This window comes from Lithobates pipiens, unplaced genomic scaffold, assembly GCF_037356315.1.
Source record: "Lithobates pipiens isolate NorthernLeopardFrog02 unplaced genomic scaffold, aLitPip1_a1.2 Scaffold_13, whole genome shotgun sequence".
In the NCBI taxonomy this organism is placed as follows: Eukaryota; Metazoa; Chordata; class Amphibia; order Anura; family Ranidae; genus Lithobates; species Lithobates pipiens.
In genome coordinates, this window is record NW_027507718.1 from 68,975,166 (window position 1) to 68,996,580 (window position 21,415).

At 43.4% G+C, this 21,415-nt stretch overlaps 1 pseudogene; it reads right to left on the reverse strand.

The window, feature by feature from the left end:
• Positions 1 to 14,188: 14,188 nt before the first annotated feature.
• On the reverse strand, positions 14,189 to 14,301 carry LOC143979982 (U2 spliceosomal RNA; annotated as a pseudogene).
• Between the last annotated feature and the right edge of the window lie 7,114 nt (positions 14,302 to 21,415).

The window sequence follows — 21,415 nt, forward strand, 5'->3', positions numbered from 1 at the left end:
CAGATTTTTTCCAACGGATTTTGGCCCAGACTTGTCTTGCATACACACGGTCGCACAAAGTTGTTGGAAAGTCCGATCATTCAGAACGCGGTGACATAGAACACTTATGACAGGACTATAAAGAGGGCAGTAGCCAATAGCTTTCGTCTCATAATTAATTCTTAGCATGCGTGGCACTTTGTCCGTCGGAATTGTCTACACACGATCAGAATTTAAACGATCGGATTTTGTTGTTGGAAAATTTTAGATCCTGCTCTCAAACTTTGTGTGTTGGAAATTCCAATGGAAAAAGTCAGATGAAGCCCACACACGATTGGATTTTCTGATAACAAGATCCGATCGCGCATTTTCCGTCAGAAAGTCCGACCGTGTGTACAGGGCATAAGACCTAATGCACTCGGATGTAATTAGGCACAAAATTAGGCATACAAATTTTTTTCTGGCAGCTGGGGACCTGCAGATGGGGCATACAGCCAGTCATAGAAGTGAATAGTGAATAGTTGCATACTCCTGTATTCATGTAAACGCAAATGCTTTTCTGTATCAGCGTTTACCCACACATATACAAACGATGTAAATCCTTGAATGTGCCACTTCCGCGGAAAGGTAAATATGTTGTATGCACATGCACTGGTAAATGCACACACAGAGAAGCATTGGCTTTTTACAAAATTACAGGGCATACAGCCATTTATTTCTATGGCCAGCTGTATGCCCCACCTGTGGGTCCCCAGCAGCCAGAAAATGATGCATTTTTACACTAGCCATATTTAGTGCCTAATCACCTCCGTGTGCATTTAGCCTAAAATTGCAGGCTCGGCGCATGCAAGCAGTATGCTGAACATTGCAGTCTCCGGCTGTGTATCCAACAGCAGAAAAACACCTTCAATAATTAATGTGAAGTTCTAAAAAAATGAAAAGAGAAATTGGTCATTATTGAATATTGTGCTAAAAAAGAAAGCAATACAATTGTCTGTGCAGGCTTTAACAGCAATATTGTAATATATTTTATATTTATATGATGAAGACACTTAGTTCACACAAAGCTGTTGTTTCAAGCCATAGTATGTTGAATGCTCCCACGCAAAGCATAATGCCTACACAACATGTTTAGTGGATGGGTTTAGTCATGAGCTCCAGACTTCACGTGGCAAGATATTAAAAAAAAAAAATTGGCTGCTGGCACTTATCTTTTTATACATGGATGTTATTCCCAGGGTTTCTAGGGACAATGCAAATAAAAAGAAAAACCTTTATGTTTTTATTTCTATTATAACTATACTTAGCTAAATATGTGAGATGGGACAGACACCTGTTCCATTAGGCTGCTGGCTTCCAGGTCTACACATTTCAATGAATAGAACAACACAAAGAAGATCTGAAGAACAAAAGCCCAGGCAACAAAGGCACAGCTGAAAGGACATCATTTTCTATTACAAAAATGATATAAAATATCAGATTAACCCATTGTTAACAGGGGGGGGGGGTTTCATTGCCAATTGTATCTGGAGAGTTTTTTATTTATTTAATTATTCGCTGGTCAGCAGGAACCCTAATAAACCAATTTTACACTCTTTCAACAATCTGCATTAAAAACTGTTTTTATAGAAGAAGCCTGTTGGGAAGAGTTCCTTTTACTTCCTGCTCTGGTGATGCAACAGGAAGCAAGGAGAAATGTATTAAATATGAGGGGAAATTACTTTGTAGAAGGTTGTCATGGAACAGGTTCCTCCACTGGAAGATTTACCGTTAACTCCTATTCTCATAACAACTGTAAAAGTTTGCATTTCCCATAACTTTTTGTCCAGGCGATCCCCAGGACAAATAATGAGGTGTATTTCCACAGCGATGGAACAGGAAGCACTACAAACCTGACAGAATTTCTAACCCCTGCCTAAAAAAGGTTTGGGATTCACTGTACATTAACTTTTACAGCAGAGGGGGAAAAATGTTACAGACTCACTGAAAAAGGACAAATCCATCTAGTTTAACTAATAAAAGTAAAAAAACAAAACAAAAAACAATATATATATATACAGTGGTGTGAAAAAGTGTTTGCCCCCTTCCTCATTTCCTGTTCCTTTGCATGTTTGTCACACTTAAGTGTTTCGGAACATCAAACCAATTTAAACAATAGTCAAGGACAACACAAGTAAACACAAAATGCAATTTGTAAATGAAGGTGTTTATTATTAAAGGTGAAAAAAAATCCAAACCATCATGGCCCTGTGTGAAAAAGTGATTGCCCCCCTTGTTAAAACATACTATAACTGTGGTTGTCCACACCTGAGTTCAATTTCTCTAGCCACACCCAGGCCTGATTATTGCCACACCTGTTCACAATCAAGGCATCACTTAAATAGGAGCTGCTTGACACAGTAAGGTCCACCAGAAGATCCTTAAAAGCTACACATCATGCCGAGACCCAAAGAAATTCAGGAACAATTGAGAAAGAAAGTAATTGAGATCTATCAGTCTGGAAAGGGTTATAAAGCCATTTCCAAAGCTTTGGGAATCCAGCGAACCACAGTGAGAGCCATTATCCACAAATGGCGAAGACATGGAACAGTGGTGAACCTTCCCAGGAGTGGCCGGCCGCCCAAAATTACCCCAAGAGCGCAGCGACGACTCATCCAAGAGGTCACAAAAGACCCCACAACAACGTCCAAGGAACTGCAGGCCTCACTTGCCTCAGTTAAGGTCAGCGTTCATGCCTCCACCATCAGGAAAAGACTGGGCAAAAATGGCCTGCATGGCAGAGTTCCAAGGAGAAAACCACTGCTGAGCAAAAAGAACATCAAAGCTCGTCTCAATTTCTCCACAACACATCTTGATGATCCCCAAGACTTTTGGGACAACAATCTGTGGACCGATGAGACAAAAGTGGAACTCTTTGGAAGGTGTGTGTCCAAGTATATCTGGCGTAGAAGGAACACTGCATTTCATAAAAAAGAACATTATACCAACAGTAAAATATGGTGGTGGTAGTGTGATGGTCTGGGACTGTTTTGCTGCTTCAGGACCTGGAAGACTTGCCGTGATAAAAGGAACTATGAATTCTGCTGTCTACCAAGAGATCCTGAAGGAGAATGTCCGACCATCTGTTCGTGTACTCAAGCTGAAACGAACTTGGGTTCTGCAGCAGGACAATGATCCTAAACACACCAGCAAGTCCACCACCGAATGGCTGAAGAAAAACAAAATGAAGACTTTGGAGTGGCCTAGCCAAAGTCCTGACCTGAATCCTATTGAGATGTTGTGGTATGACCTTAAAAAGGCCGTTCATGCTCGAAAACCCTCTAATGTAACTGAATTAGGACAATTCTGCAAAGATGAGTGGGCCAAAATTCCTCCAGGACGCTGTAAAAGCCTCAATGCACGTTATCGCAAACGCTTGGTTGCAGTTGTTGCTGCTAAGGGTGGCCCAACCAGTTATTAGGTTTAGGGGGCAATCACTTTTTCACACAGGGCCATGATGGTTTGGATTTTTTTTCACCTTTAATAATAAATACCTTCATTTACAAATTGCATTTTGTGTTTACTTGTGTTGTCCTTGACTATTGTTTAAATTGGTTTGATGTTCCGAAACACTTAAGTGTGACAAACATGCAAAGGAACAGGAAATGAGGAAGGGGGCAAACACTTTTTCACACCACTGTATATATATATATATATATATATATATATATATATATATATATATAAAACAACACTAACTTTAGCCAGATTTTTTTATATAATGTGAAAGATGATGTTAGGCCGAGTAAATAGATACCTAACATGTCACACTTTAAAATTGCGAACGCTTGTGCGCCAAACTTCAGTACTTATAAATCTCCATAGGCGACACTTACATTTTTTTTTTACAGGTTACATGTTTAGAGTTACAGTGGAGGTCTAGTGCTAGAATTATTGCTCTCGCTCTAACGATCGCAGCGTATCTAACCTGTGTGTATCTGGCTCTAGCCAGTGCCTCACCAGCCACTGACCTCACCGCACGTCCACGATCCTCTGGTAGGTAAAACAAAATTTGATCTTATATGTATTTTATCCTTGTATTTAGCCAGGAGTTCAGCTTTGATGCCACGCTTACTAAATCTTGAATAATATCTGTGACCATGCCTGCACAAGCACCGTGAGTGCAAAGTGATTTTGTTTTGTGTAGACAGATTTGTCGTTTTCACCAGGTTCTGTTCGGCAAAACCAAACACTTAAACTGGCCATACACCTAGAGATTATCTGCAGATTTTCTATGGTTAGATGGAAAAAGTGGGGGATTCCTCCACCCACACAGTTTAGTGAACATGGGGAAATATGTTGCACTTTTTCCATCTAACCATAGAAAGTCTGCAGATATTCTATAGGTGTATAGAATATAGAAAAAAAAAACAAAAAAAACACTTGTGGGTTTAACCAATTTTTTTTTTTTTTGTACAATTCTCATTTAAGGGGGCATGTAATGTAATGTAAATGTTAGGAGGTATACAGTTTGGCATGCACAAATGCTGACAACAATAACACAGAGGAGTTGATTTACTAAAGGCAAAGAGACGGTGCACTTATGCAAGTGCAGTTGTTCCAGAGCTAAGTAAATGTGGGTAAAGTTCTCTTTGCAAAGAGTACCCAATTGCATGCAAGGAAAAAAAAATAAAAAATGTTGCTTGCACATGAGTGGATAATGGAAGTCAACAGAGCTTTTGCTCATTTACTAAGCCCTGGAGCAACTGCATTTGCAAAGTGCACAGTCTCTTTGTCTTTAGTAAATCAACCCCATACTTTTTGGGGATGCCAGTGCATGTGATCAGTGCTGGGTGTTCTTTTTTTCCTGTTGATTGTGTTATTCCATGTGAATGATACCAGCCTGTATTCAGCTAGTGTCTATAGACTTCCTTTTAATTTGTTTTATTTTTTAAATTGGTCACTCTGTATTTAGTTTCTATTTACAACTTTGGCCTATTACCATCATTAATCAGCTTGATACCTACCCTGAGTTGCCCTAACACTAGTAGCATTGGGGTTGATTTACTAAAGGCAATACAGTTGCACTCTGCAAGAGCTCAGTAAATGAGCAGAGGCTCGGTGGACTTCTATCATGCAATCATGTGCAAGAAAAACTGCTGTTTTTTTACATTTTCCTGGCATGTGATTTTGTATTGTTTGCAAAGTGAAGCTTTACCACATTTAGACCCCTTTCACACCGAGGGTGTTTTGCAGGCGCTGTAGCATTAAAAATAGTGCCTGCAATCCACCCTCAAATAGCTGCTCCATTGTCTCCAGTGTGAAAGCCCGAGGGGCCTCTGGAGCGGTACGCTGGCAGGATGTCAGGAAAAGTCCTGCCAGCAGCTTCTTTGGAGCGGTGAAGGAGCGGTGAACTCACCACTCCTCCGCCGCTGCTCCCCATTGAATTTTGGAGCGGTGAAGCAGCACGGCTATACTGCTGGCAAAACACCACTATTGCTGTGCATTGCGGGTGGTTTTAACTCTTTCTCGGCTGCTAGCGGGGGTTAAAAGCACCCCGCTAGTGCCCGAAATGCGCCGCAAATCCGATGGTAAAATGCCACTAAAAATAGCGGCATTTACCGCTGACACTATGGGCGGCAGTGTTAAAGAGGTCTTACTAAGCTATGAATCATCTTCACTTGCAGAATGCAAATGCACCTTGCAAAGTGCACAGTCTATTTGCTTTCAGTAAACAAACCTCATTGACTGTGTGACCTAAGAAAGTCTTTGTCTGTTTTTCATGCTCTGTTTTTTTTGTAAGTCCTTTCGGAATAATAAAGGCATGGTCATCAGTTACAATTTGATAGACACAGAAGTATACACATGATGGTACAGGGGCTTTGTTATCGTTCCATGCTGCAGGGGATTTCCAAGGATCTCCAACATTAAGATGGTAAAAGTGATACAAATGAAACTAGCATCTCATTGTATTACATTATGTAGGTATAAGAACCTGACACTGCCAGTAGAAAACTACCAGATATATTGTCCCCTTATGTCTGCAGGGCAACATATGTTATGCTATACCTTTTCCATTCTACCTTTTGTTACAATGCATTGACAAAAAAATACACATGGAAGAATCTCTAGATGACTATGACTGAGGTCAATGTTGAATTTGATGCAAAGGAAAAAAAAAAAAACTAACAATGCAGTATCATTGTGTACATGAATATATAGAATATCAAACAAAAGGAAATGCCATGCACTTGAAATACTGTAATAATGAAGTGCAGTATTGTGTTATTGCTCTCTTACACAGACCCTATAAACATTTTATCGCTGACATACAGAAAAAAAAAATTTGTTGTTTACTCATTTAACAATGAACCCCTGGTTGTACAAATCTCTAGATAAGTGAGAAGAACGTGTAATTATGTGACATTGATTTATGAACATTTATGAAATTAATATGTGATGTGCACATTTCATTTTACATGTTTATATTTAGGGTAGCGCTACACTATATTTGTGCTTGGTCTACTGTACGTTAGAGGTGCGCATCTTTACTGGTCTCACGATTCAATTAGATTATGATTATCTGGTCAATGATTTGATTTGATTCTGTGATGCATCACGATGCATTGCGATTACCGACGAGCTCCCACTTCCACTTGGGCCGCCTAGGTGGGCCCTTCCTCCCTGCAATCTTCTGAGACATGTCACAGGCCCCAAAAGATTGCCTGGCTATGCAGGACAGCGCAGTGAGACATGCACACCCGACTGTGAAGCTGCAAGCTGTCACAGCCGGATGCCCACAGTAGTATTGCCAGTGTCGTGTACAGGCAGGGGAGAGAAAGGAGGGTTTGGGTGGCCACGTCGCTGGATTGTGGGACAAGTGAGTGTCGTTATTAAAAGTCAGAAGATACACTTTTTTTTCGTAACTGCTGACTTTTAATAAACAAAAAATTGACTGTAACTCCGCTATGAATTAAAAATAACCTCACTCCCTTAAAAAGTGCGCTAATCCGGCACACTACAGGGTACAGACATTCACACACACTGCTGTTGAGAGGTCAGGAGGGATTACAATCCACAGCTGACAAACAGCCCTGTGAAGTTCCCCGTACTGTCTCTGTACTGACTAGGGATGAGCCGAACACCCCCCAGTTCGGTTTGCGGCAGAACATGTGAACAGGCAAAAAATGTATGCGAACACACAAACACAGTTAAAGTCTATGGGACTCGAACATGAAAAATCTAAAGTGCTAATTTTAAAGGCTAATATGCAAGTCATTGTCAAAAAAGTGTTTGGAGACCCGGGTCCTGCCCCAGGGGACATGTATCAATGCAAAAATTTTTTTTAAAAACGGCTGTTTTTTCGGGAGCAGTGATTTTGATAATAATGGAACAATAAAAGTGAAATATTCCTTTAAATATTGTGCCTGGGGGTGACTATAGTATGCCTGTAAAGTGCCGCATGTTTACCATGTTTAGAACAGTCCCTGCACAAAATTACATTTCTAAAGGAATAAAAGTAATTTAAAACTGCTTGCGGCTCTAATGTAATGTTGAATCTGTTTGTAATTTGAAACAGGTACATTTTGTAAGTGTAGCTCCAGCCAAAAAAATTATTTTTAAGCTTTTTGGATACCATAGGGAAAGGTTATCATCCCAAAGACAAAAATGTGGGTTATTAGGGAAACAAGGATAAAGCATCAGTGAAATAGGTAACACAAGGGTGTGAGTTGTTGGGGCTGCGCACCCCAATTCAATAAATTGAATAGAAATTCCCTCAAGGGTTTTTTTAGCAGCAAGAAGATGTTTGGGCAAACAACAATGATTTACTTAAAAAATATTGTTTCTGGTCTTAATATAAAAACACATATCTCGTCAACATTACGAAAAACAAAAAACACACGTATACACTCAAAAGCATCAATGGAGTGGATATTAACTCTTACAGGAGAGAATTTCACTTCCTCAGGGTAGATTTCAACTCACTTCCTGTTTTCTCCATCCGTTTCTAAGCAGGAGTCGTTTGTAAATTGGATGTTTGAAAATAGGGGACCACCTGTATATACTATACGGCCTGCCCTATACTCTGCAGAAAAATGGGCCTTAGGTGTTGGTGGTACCAGAACACTGTAATCCCTCACAGTTACTTCTGTTGAGTGCACGAACAGGCCCTGCTGTGAAACATTAGATCAAAAATTGTAATTACGTGTCCCTGTTAAACAGGGGCATAAAAATTGGGCCTTAGGCGGTGGTGGTGGTGGTGGCGGCACAACACTGCAAAGCCTCACAAATACTTTTGTTGAGTGCAGGGACAGGCCCTGCTGTGAGATATTAGATCAAAAATTGTAATTACGTGCCCCTGTTAAACAGGGGCATAAAAATTGGGCCTTAGGTGGTGGTGGTGGTGGCACAACAGTGTAAATCACAGTACATCATGAAGATTGAGGAGAAACAGGATAGTCAATCAGCATAATAGGATAGTCACTCAGTATATGTAGTCTTCAAGGGATCCCACATCCATAGAAAAATCAATCGATTACATCAGCATCAGGTGCTTTGTAGCTGGTGATCCAAGACTGACTCATTTTTATGAATGTGAGCCAATCAACAGATTCTGTGGATGGACGATCACTCTGTGATCAGTTAAAAAGCCTGCAGCAGCACTGAATGTGCGTTCTGAATGAACGCTGGATGCAGGACAGGCCAGTAGCTCAATTGCATATTGAGCAAGCTCTGGCCAGTGGTCCATCCTCAAGTCTCCAAGTCTGATCTTGCCCCAGATATTCCTGCACCATGTAATTCAGACGCTGGCAATGGTTGCTGGAACCAATCAGACCTGGGTGCTGATGACTGAAAATTTGTCTGAAGGCATCAGTCAGCCGGCCACCTTCTCCACCGCTCTTTCACCGCTCCTCAGCATCATGTTGCCCAGCACCAGGAAATTGTAACCTCCCAGGCTCTGGAAATGCATTGCACAAACCTTTCTGCAAGGCCTCCCGAAGATGTTTCATCCTCTGCTCCCTCTGTAAAGGCTGGATAAGTTCTGCAACCTTACCCTTGTAACATGGCTCAAGAAGGGTTGCCAGCCAGTAATGATCCCTCTCCTTGATACCACAAATCCTAGGGTCCTTTTGCAGGCTTTGTAGGATCAGGGAGGCCATGCAGCCTAAGTTTGCAGAGGCATTCAATCCTGAGTCCACTGGGCTACTAAGGCTCACACGATCCTCAATCAACTTCTCCCAGCCACGTACAACTTCATGGGTTTCTGGGGACTGCAAACTATCCCTTGAAGACTGCTGCTGATGTTGAGTGTTATTCTCCACCTCCATGCTGACACAATCCTCCTCCTCCTCTTCTTCTTCCTGTGTGATTGGCGGGCCTGCAGGAATACTAGTATCTGGATAAAGGGGGCCTTGAGAGGTAAGGAAGTCCTCCTCTTCCTCCCGCTGTTCTGTCTCAAGTGCCCTGTCCATTATTCCATGAAGCATGTGCTCCAACAGGAAGACAAGAGGGACAGTATAACTGATGCATGCAATGTCACTGCTCACCATCCTCATGACCTCCTTAAATGGTGACAGGACAGTGCATGCATACTTGGAGTGGCAAAAAAAGCCAAGCTCCCTTGCCCCTGTCCTGGTGCCATACTCACACAGGTACTCATTGATGGCCCTCTGCTGCATGTGCAGCCGCTGCACATTGCTATCATTGAGTTCCACCTGGTGGGCATTTCTCAAATGAGGCGGTTCTTGAGCAGGATACATTCTCTTTGAATGTCAGCCAGCCGAGCAATGGCATTATATGACCGGCAGAAATGACCACAGACTTTCCTGGGCTGCCTCAGGAGATCCTGTAAGCCAGGGTACCTGCTCAAGAACTGCTGCACCACCAAATTCAGGACTTGAGCCAAACAGGGAACATGGGTCAAGTGTCCCTGTCGGAGGGTGGAGAGGAGGTTGGTGCCATTGTCGCATACAACCATTCCTGGCTGAAGCTGGCGTGGCGTCAACCACCTCTGAGCCTGGCCCTGCAGAGCTGACAGAATCTCTGTCCCAATGTGGCTCATGTCCCCTAAGCAGACCAACTCAAGCACTGCATGGCATCTTTTTGCCTGAGTGCTTGCATAGCCCCTTGAATGCCCATGGAGCACCACTGGTTCAGAGGATAAATCTGCAGAGGAAGAAGCCATAGAGGAATAAGAAGAAGAGGGGGTGGAGTAGAGAACTGTGGCAGAATCACCACTAGCATTTTGGAGGAGTGATAGAGTAACAAGCTCCAACAATACTGAACCCTGTCCTGCATCCTTCCCAGGTGCCAGCAGAGTTACCAAGTGAGCCGTAAAAGAAGAACCGTCCCTGTACATGCCTGCTGGACCAAGAGTCAGCAGTAATATGCACCTTACTGTTGACCGCCCTGTCCAACGAGGCCCAAACATTGCCTTCCACATGCCACAAATTCACGAAAGGGGGCAGAGTCTACCAGCTGAAAAGGCAGCAGTTTCAGTGCTAGCAATTTGGCCAAGCTAGCATGCAGACGCTGAGCATGTGGATGGCTGGGACCAAATTTCTTTTGATGATTTAGCAACTGGGGTAGGGAAATTTGCCTGATGTTGGTGTTCCGCTAGCAGATTGGCCACAAGTACTTGGGACACCTATTTCTATACCTTCATTCTTCTCAGTGCCGGTTTCTGAGAGGAGTGGAGGTATAGTGGGGTTGGATATCCCACTTGATGAGGAGCAAGGAGAGGTCCGCCTTGTTCTCTGATGTGGGTCTTTTAATGCTGTTGCCAACGGACTGCATGGGAGGTTATCATATGTTTGATCAAGCATGCGGTGCCCAAGCAGCTGCTGTTTTGGCCACGCTTGATGCACTTCAGACATATGTTGCAAACAGCAATGCTGCGATCTGCTGCACATGTGTCAAAAAAGGCCCACACCAAAAAACTTTTCAAAATATGCAGGGAGTCAGCAGCGTCCGGCACCTGCTTAACTCTGTGGTGTGATGCAATAGGGTAGCTGCCCTTAAGCTGCCCCTGGAGGGCATCCTGTTCCTCCTCCTCCTCTCTCCCAAGTAGAGCCAGTGACCTCATCATCCCCTCCCTCCTCGTCACTGGAGCAAACTTGGCAGTATGCTGCATCTTAGGGGAATATGACTACCAGTTTCTTGACCTTCTTGGGCACCCCCTCACTCTAGGCTCACGTTACTCCCTTCCTCAACCTGGGTACCATCATCGGAGCCTTCAAATCGCTGCGCATCCTCCTGCAGCATGTACCCAACCCTGTGGTCAAATAGTTCAGGGGACTCCTCTGTGCATGATTGGGGGGCTAGGAAAGGAGTGACTGTTGACATGGAGCCAATGGAATAGGCCGCTCTGGCAGCTGCATTGGCAGGCAAACTAATCTGAGCCTGGGTGACAGAGGATTAGGAGGATGAGGAGGGCTTTGTTATCCATTCCACCAACTCTTCTGTGTGTTGTGGCTCAATAACACAGCCAGCTGCAGAAAAAAAGGACAAGCGCGCTCCACGGCCACATGCTGAGGATGCACCATGACCATGACCAGCACTGTCGACTGTAGACCCAGAGCCTGCTTGCCCTCTTTTAGTGGCCTGTGAGTGTCTGCCTCTCCTTGGTGACCTTCCGGACATGCTGTAAATTTTGTTTAGCAAAACCACACTACACTGTATTGTGTACTGTGTACACCACCAGGAAATTAGTAGCCAGTGCACTAGGGGTGCACGGTACTGTGTACACCAACAGAAGTGTAACAACAACTATGGGTGTACTGTATATATTGTGTACTGTGTACACCACCAGAAAAGTAGTAGCAGCCACACTAGGGGTGCACAGTACAGTGTACACTAACAGAAGTGTAATAACAACTATGGGTGTACTGTATTGTGTACACCACCAGAAAAGTAGTAGCAACTGCACTAGGGGTGAACGGTATTGTGTACACCACCAAAAGTCTAATAGCAACTATGGGTGCACTGTGTGTATTGTGTACTGTGTACACCACAAGAAAAGTAGTAGCAACTGCACTAGGGGTGCACTGTATTGTGTACACCACCAGAAAAGTAGTAATAACTGAACTTGGAGTGAACGGTATTGTGTACACCACCAGGAGTCTAATAGAAACTATGGGTGCACTTTATGTATTGTGTATTGTGTACATCAACAGAAGTGTAATAACAACTATGAGTGTACTGTATTGTGTACACCACCAGAAAAGTAGTAGCAACTACACTGGGGGTGAAAGGTATTGTGTACACCACCAGAAGTCTAATAGCAACTATGAGTGCCCTGTATGTAATGTATTGTGTACTGTGTACACCACCAGAAAAGTAGTAGCAACTGCACTAGGGGTGCACGATACTGTGTACACCAACAGAAGTGTAATAACAACTATGGGTGTATTGTATTGTGTACACCACTAGAAAAGTAGTAGCAACTGCACTATGGGAGCATGGTTCTGTGTACATCAACAGAAGTGTAATAACAACTATAGGTGTACTGTATACACCACCAGAAAAGTAGTAGCAACTGCACTATGGGAGCATGGTACTGTGTACACCAACAGAAGTTTAATAACAACTATGGGTGTACTGTGTACACCACCAGAAAAGTAGTAGCAACTGCACTATGGGTGCACAGTACTGTGTACCGTGTACACCGCCTGAAGTATACTAGAAAAAGTACACCACGTCTCTCACTGCAGTGTCATAGAAGGAGCATGTGTCTAAAAGACATATGCTCCCTTCCAGCCCAGTCCTCTTAATTACAAGGAAAAAAACATGGGTTTATGGGTATAAGATTTACCCACAATCCCATGTTTTTCTCACACAGTTAAGAGGGAGAATGGGAATCTGCTGCTGTTGAAAACTGTATGTTATAAGATAATGATTTATTATTTATCTATTTACTGTGAAATTACTGGTTTGAAGTTATAACTTCAAACTCCAGTAATTTGCCCGTTAAGCCACCTGCTTGAGTACCGTTTTTGGAAATATAGTAAATTAGCTTAAAAACAATACATAATTATTATTTGTATATTACTTATGGTAAATAACCCCTTGCCACCCAGGCCAATTCTGACACTTCTCTTCTACATGACCTTTTATGTACAGCAATGCACAGCAATTTTTCAAACGCCTTTTAAAAAAAAAAAAAAACAGTTTCATGAATATATAAATAAAACCCACTAAAGATAACCTGATTTTTTTGTATAATGTGAAAGATGATGTTACGTTAAGTAAATAAATACCTAACATGTGACCCTTTAAAATTGTGCACACTCGTGGAATGGCGCCAAACTTCAGCACTTAAAAATCTCCATGGGCATGTGACCGGACGCATTACACTCCCGCTGCATATCCTCTTCTGATCCTCTTCCTGCTGACGATCCGGACCGGCACTGACCCATTCCGCCTGCTACAGTACCCGATGTGATCCGGGAGTGTTTTCAGCGCTTCAGGGGGCCCATGATGACCCGTAAAGGAGAGAAAAATGCTGCGGTCACGGTGGTCATGAAGGCCCAAGATGGTGCCTGCTTTCCACATCCTCAGAGAACAGTGCTAGGCGCTGATAAACAACAGGAGGTCAGTGGTAAGTCCCTCAAGGCTCACAAGTTGCAGGGGAAGGAGCAGCCCAGGGACATGCTTTATTTCACTAAAAAGCTGCAGGAGACAGGCTGCGCCATTTCCCTGCAAGCACAGGCTCCTGCACATGAGCCAGACAGACAGCACAGCATCTCAGCTTTAGATGAGACACTGCCTCTGAATATCTCCCCTGTTCCTACTCATTTTAATGGGACTAAAGTTTCATTTTATCTTGATTTCTCGGCTGAGGTGCAACAAAAGCGAGCTAAATTTGCCGATGTAAAGAAACATCTAACATCTAACATCTAGAAACTCCAAGTAACTTACGTGATGCTGTTTCTGGCCAAACTCAAAGTCACAGCCAGAGGGCAATCTACATTATTTGAATTAGCCTCTGATGCAGCTGCATGGCTGGATGACAATGAACAGGACCTCCGGAGACGTTGGGACGCTGACACCTAGAGACCCGATCTGGCATGGTCGGTATGATGTCTGTTGACACTGTTCAAGTCTACTACTTACACAGCGGGACACTTTAAGGTTTGCCTAGAACAGCACTTTGAATAGCTTCTGACACAGCATTAAGCACCAAGTTCAATTCCATGCCACAGTGTGTGAGTCGAGCTTGCACGCTTCTATTGTGTTCCATTGTGTCCCCGTTGCAGGGACACTCTTGTTGGTGGCGCCTCCTCTGGCAACTGATAAGAACAGGCACTACACTTGATCTTAGCCAAAAGGCCAAGAAGCAGACTCACACACAGCTCGTGCTGCAGCTGTTCTCCCTCTCCTTTCTGACAGTGAGGAAAGGAGAAAAGAGAGAAATGCTGGACATTTCCAGTGCTGTGCACCACCTCCAGGGAGAGCAGAGAAAGCTGTAACGCTGTTGCTGTGCAGCCTGGGAAAGGACAAAGCCTACTGGGAGGAGCAAGGACTTGTGGGGGTGTAGTCCTCAGAGAAACTGAGAATGTAATACAGATTAGCTCTCAAACTACAGATCCCAGCATTACCAGAGCTCTGGTGAGAGGAATAGGAAAAACGTGTTCCTGGGTTAGGGACAGTCATAGAGAGGACATGGTGGAGGACACATATTGTGTAAGAAGCTGCTGTTAGGTCAGTTTGCTGCAATGTCAGGGGCACAGGGAGCCTGAGTACCATACATTTCCTGGTCTGTGGGAATGCCACTGTCATGCTAGGTGTATCTATCTGATTGTGGGGAGAAGGTTACTGCAGCTGACATGGATGAGCCTTGGATGGAGTGCGGGAAGTCAACCTGTGAGCCGGTAAGAGGTCGATGGCTATGCCCCATTACACCTTAGTTAAAGTGGAACTAAACGCTATCTGAGCACCGCAAACTGAAAACTCTATTTAATTAATTTTTATTATTCAAAGCAAACTTACCCATGCATTCATGTCTCTCTGCTTCATTTTGATAAAGCGGTTCTAAAGGCTCAAGGTTTTTTTACCTTCATGCACGTAAGCCCCATTGAAATCCAGCAATGGGCACAAAGGTCTCAGCTCTCTGGGGACTCTCCCTCATCATTGGCTGAGACAGCAACATCAATCACAGACAGTGAGCCAATGAGAAGAGAGAGGGGATGGGTCAATCCGCAGATCTGTGTCTTAATGGACACAGAGTAGCAGCTTGGAAGTGAGCCTGCTTGGGTGCCCCCACAGCAAGCTGTTTGTTGTGGGGGCACTTGGTAGGAGGGTGGAGCCAGGAGCGCTAGTGGGGGATTCAAGAAGAGGAGGATTGGGGTTGCTCTGAGCTAGAGCAGGTTTACTTATAACATGTTTGATATTTTAAAAAAATAAAAGTAAATTGACTTTAATGTCACTTTAAGAAATCACTTTAAAGAACAACCCATCTTCATTTCTAGCCATTGCCATCTTGAGTAAGGGCAAATGGTCCATGTAGCATTTACTTCCTGGAATCCATCTGCCCTTGGCTCTGGAATTCAGGCAGGAGGGTGTACTTAGCTGAGAAAACCCCTCCTCCAGGTGAAAGAAAAATATGCCCATAAACACTCCTGGGATGTATGACATCATTTTGGCCTAGGCCAGAAACCAGGAAGCAACTAAAGAAATGTAAAAACAAGTACATTTATAATATATCTTCCTATCTATTTAGTAATGCTGACGGCATCAACATTAAAAATAGACAATGTTGATTAAGAGAGTTTAGTTCCACATTAAAGGAACAGTATTGCCTATTGGGGACAGTAGTATCTACAGCTCTAAGAAATGAGGTAAAATACTGCATGCAGTGAAATACCACAATTTTTTGGGCACTCAAAAAAACGCTTGTAAAATACCGCATTTTGGTATTTATCTCATGAAACCATGCAGTATTTTATCTCATGCGATATCCAGTTGGATGCATACAGTGGAGAAGAATTAAAACCCGTGTCAGTTTTTATTGCTAATAAAAAGGTAAAATGGTTTAAACTGTAGAAATATGCTAACTCACTAAGGGCCAGTTCACACCATAGAAGTCCAGATGTGTTCCAAATGCTTTTCTGCATGCGCGTTTTTGATGCATTTTTATGCGTTCCAGTGTGTTTTTGATGCAGCCCATTGTATTATTCTCCCTCTTTTTCTTAACCTTAAATAAGGACATGTGTGTTCCAGTGCATTTCTGGTGAATTTAGGTGCGCTCTGGTGCATTCCAGTGCGTTTTTGTTGCAGCGTTTCAGTACAGTCCAGTGCAGGAAAAATGCAGCACGTTCTACTTTTTTTCTGGAACTGGAACGCACTGGTATGAACTATACCATTGAAAACCATATAACCGACTTTCCCTGCATTTTTGATGCAGACAAAAATGCACTGGACTGCATGCAGTGTAAACTGGCCCTAAATCAGTGCAGTCCCTGTAGCATATGTATTAATACAAAAGAAAAAAGGTGACGAGAATACCCGTCAAAGTGAACCTGCTTTCAAGGGACAAATGTGGTGTTTCAAAAAACAACTAAATTCTATTAAGTAAATACAAAATATCTTTATAAATGTCAAATATTGAATGGAAATAGTATCAAAAATCTCACACATCTATAAATACCCTTCTATCACCAATAAAAAAAATACAATGTTGTCTTTTTTTGGTGGAAGAAGGGTATTTATATATGTGTCATTTTTTTTTTACTATTTCCTTTCAATATTTGACATTTATAAAGATATTTTGGATTTAATTAAAGTATAACTAAAGGAAAAACGTTTTTTTTGTTTTGGATCAGGTAGAGAGGTATTAGAACGCCTATTAGGTTTTTAATGCTGTTTGTGCCCCAATTAGGGAGATGTATCCTCTCTATTTGTTCTGTCTACCATTATCATTGAAAGTAAAATGAAAAGAAAATCCCAAATTTGGGGTTTCCGCAGAAAATTTTTCAATGGAGACACTAGTTCTGGTGACCTGAGGAACCGCAAGGGATTTGCAGGGATTTCCTCTCACTTTCCTCTTTTGGCAATGGGACAAGAAGTAAAGATAAGTCTCCCCAATGTAACATAGATGGCAAAAAATAACAAATAAACTGACAGGGGTTCTTACTCTTCATTACTCTATCCAAAATTAAAAAGGGAAAAAACTGTGTGGTGTCCCCCCCCCCCCCCAATCCAGACCAGGCACTTCAAGTCTGGTATGGATTTGGAGGGGAACCCTCACGCCAAAATTTAAAAACAAATGGTGTGGGGTTCCCCCAAAATCAATACCAGACCCTTACCTGAGTATGCAGCTTGGCAAGCCAGGAAAGAGGGGTCAAGTAAGCGCCCCCCCCCCCAAATTGTCCCCCCCCATGTAGATCCCAAGTTAATCATGATTAACGCCAGCCGCCAACCCGAAACTCTGCCAGTGACATTTATAGAGTAATCAGTGGCTCTTTTTAGCTCTGCTCGCTGTATAAATGTCAATGGTTTCAAAAAGTGTCAAAAGTGTCTGATCTGTGCACTGCAATGTCGCAGTCCTAATAAAAATCAGAGATTGCCTCCACTACTAGTAGAAAAAGGTTAAAAAATTGAAATGCCATAAAGTAATAACCTATTTTGTAGGTGCTATAACATTTGTGCAAACCAATCAATATACGCTTAATGCAATTTTTTTTCTTTTTAAATTGAGATATTTATAATAGCAAAAAGTAAAAAAATATTGTGTTTTTTTCAAAATTGACACTATATTTTTGTTTATAGCGCAAAAAATAAAAACCACAGAGGTGATCAAATACCATCAAAAGAAAGCTCTTTTCTGGGGAAAAAAAGGGACATCCTTTTTGTTTGAGTACAATGTTGCATGACTGCACAATTGTCAGTTAAAGTGACACAGTCCCGTATCACAAAAAATGACCTGGTCAGGAAGGAGGTAATTCTTCCAGGGCTGAAGTGGTCAAGTAAATCAAACTCAATAATTTCCATATTTCCATATTTCAGTTTTTCTGTATTATTGCTGCGAGAATCGATCCAAAAAGGTAGAAACTACTCAAAATTGGCTCTTATATTTCTACATTCTTACACATTTCTAAATACTGCATGCCTAGACCACTACTTAACCTTCCTAGCGGTAATCCCGAGTCTGGCTCGGGTTGGGATTTCAGCACCACGAGCGGTAACCCCGAGCCAGACTCAGGATCGCATCGCTGGATACAGGGGAGGACTCAGGGAGAGTTACTTACCTTGTCCCCTGGATCCAGCGATGTCCTCCGCGCTGTGTGATCGAGCTGTCCTCCGCTCGATTCAGAGTGCCGAATGCCGCCGAGCTCCGTTCCCTGCGACGTTACGGCGCACGGGAGCGGAGATCGGCGCCAAATTCAAAAAAGTAAAAAGACATAACAAGAAAACGGAAAATTTATATCAAATACTTACCGTAATTTTCCTTTCCTGATGGACTCCATGGCAGCCTACGTATGGGTTAACCCCGCCTCTCCTACCTCATAGGACTCCACTCCCATAAATCTTTGCTTCTGGTCAGAGACCACGTTCCGTAACTTAGCCTACTCCAGCAAATGGGAGGGAACTCCTGCTGCCATGGAGTCCATCAGGAAAGGAAAATTACGGTAAGTATTTGATATAAATTTTCCGTTTTCCTGACAGACTCCATGACAGCCTACGTATGGGAAATGACTAGCCATACACACCCGGGTGGGCAATTGCTGGATAAAGAAAAGAAGGTTTAATTGGCACCGTCAACAGATAAGACATTCACACCAAAATTAACTGAGGATAAGGAAGCCGGCTCTACACAATAGTGTGTCATAAAAGTATTAATTGACGACCATGAGGCCGCTTTACAGATCACTTCCGGGGAAACGTGACGGGAAGCTGCCCATGATGTAGAAACGCTACTGGTAGAATGAGCAGTAACCGCTTCCGGGGGAGCCAGACCCTTAGCCTTATATGCCCTTTGGATAGCTTGGACAATCCAAGATGCTATAGTTCTTGAAGAAGCACGTAGACCTCTGTTCTTCCCATAAAAGTAGATGAATTAGTGGTCAGAATTCCGGAAAGGAGCTGTGGCTTCTAGGTATTGCTTTAAGACTTCTCCGACGTCCAGAGGATGAATATTGGAGTCTTCATCTGCCTGGAAAATTGGAAGGACAATTTCCTGATTTTCGTGAAAAACAGTTGTTACTTTTGGATTTGAACCTAACATAGGAATCAGGACTGCCCGATCTGGGAAAAAGGTGAGAAATGGCTCCTTGCAGCCTAGGGAACTAATCTCAGAGACCCTTTTGGCCGATGTTATGGCCACAAGGAAGGCAGTCTTAAGAGAGAGATCTTTAATAGATGCTTGACCCATATGCATTTCTGAGAAAAAATCCAAGACGAAAGGAAGATCCCATTTTGGAAACCTCGGCTTTCTCTGAGGTCTGAGTCTTCTTGCTCCTCTGAAAAACTGCCTAGTGAGAGGATGCTTGGCCCAGGAAACACCTGAAAATGCAGAGATCGCAGAGACCTGGACCCGCAAGGAACTTACAGATAGTGACAAGTCTAGACCCTTCTGAAGAAAACCGATAACATCTCGTATCTTCGGATCTCTACATGAGCCGTTGAATGTAGACACGTAGTCCGCAAATTTTGCCCAAATCCTCTGATAAACTTTGTTGGTACCTGGTCTTCTGGCATTTAGTAGAGTAGAAATGGCTGTATCAGGACAGCCTAATGCCTCCAGCCTTTCCCTTTCAAAAACCAAGCCATCAGATGAAGCTGATATGGGCAAGGGTGATAGATTGTTCCCTGTGACAAGAGGTCCGGCCTGAGAGGGAGCGGAACTGGATCCCGGTAGCTGAGTTGTAACAAGAGAGGGAACCATGGTCTGTTGGGCCAGTATGGAACAACTGCTACTACATCGACTTCTTCCCACCTGAGCCTGGACAGAAAACGGAGAATGACTGGAACCGGGGGAAAGGCATAAGCCTTGTGGAACCTCCACTGGTCCGTCAATGCATCCACTCCGAATGCCTGGGGACAACGACATCTCGTGTAATACTTCTCCAGCTTGAAGTTGCACGGGGAGGAAAACAGGTCCACCTCTGGTAGAACTCCCAGAGACAGAACCCAGTTGAACACCTCGATGTGGAGAGACCACTCGTTGTTGTCCAGAGAAAATCTTGATAGAAAGTCCGCCTGGACATTTTGAATTCCCGGAAGATAGACTGCCGTTAGATTCAACAGATTTGACTGGGCCCAAGTCATGATCGGCTTTACTTCCCTCAGTAAGGAAAGACTGCGGGTGCCCCCTTGTCTTTTGATGTAGGAAACAGCCGTCGTATTGTCCATCCTTAGAAGGACTGAGGATCCTGATGTCAGATGGAGAAAGGCCTGTAAGGCACGGAAGGCGGCCCGAAGTTCCAGCACATTTGAGACTACCTTCTGGGACGGGAAGTCCCACATGCCCTGGGCTACTTCCGACAAGCATAAATGCCTTTGAACCTTTCCTCGGTTGGAACCCCAACCTCTGTTGCTGGCATCCGTTGTCACCGTTATCCAGGAGACCGGGGCTATTGAATGGCAATTCAGAAGATTCTTCTGCTGTAACCACCAAGGAAGACTCTCCCTCATTGAAGGGGTTATCCGAACCAGATGATCTCCGGAGTTTGGATCCCACTGCTGGAGAAAGCCCCTCTGAAAGGGACGCATTCTCCATTGCTCCCACTTCACCATTGGAGCTGTGGCCACCATGGTACCTATTATCATCATACACTGTGAGGCCCTGAGAAGGGGAGATGACATTGCAAGATAGATTCTGTCGCGAATCACCGGAATCTTCTCTAGAGGTAAGGAGATTGTACTCTTTACTGTGTTGAATCGGGCTCCAAGAAACGTTAAGGACTGGGTTGGAATTAGATGACTTTTCTCCTTGTTCAGTAGCCACCCGAACTCCGTGAGGGTAGAAATGACCTGGTCCCGATGTGCCAAAAGATGGTCTCTGTTTTGAGAGAGTAAGAGCAGATCGTCCAAGTAATGGTGTAAACGAATCCCTTTGACCCGGATTAGAGCTACAATGGCCAGTAAGAGCTTGGAAAATACTCGAGGCGATGTTGTAAGCCCGAATGGGAGACATGTAAACTGAAGGTGCGTTTGACCCACTGCAAAGCGGAGATACTTCTGAAACTCCCTTGCGATCGGAACATGAAAGTAAGCGTCTTTCAGGTCTATGGAAATAAGCCAATCGCCTGGTTGGATCGTCTGGCGTATTGTTAGCAATGTCTCCATCTTGAACCTTTCTTTCTTTATAAATGTGTTCAGGTGTGTTAGATCGATGACCGGCCTCCAGGAACCACTCTTCTTGAGGACCATGAAAAGGGGGGAGTAAATGCCTTTGAACCTTTCCTCGGTTGGAACCCGAACGGCGGCTCCTTGGGCCAACAGGGAATCTGTATAA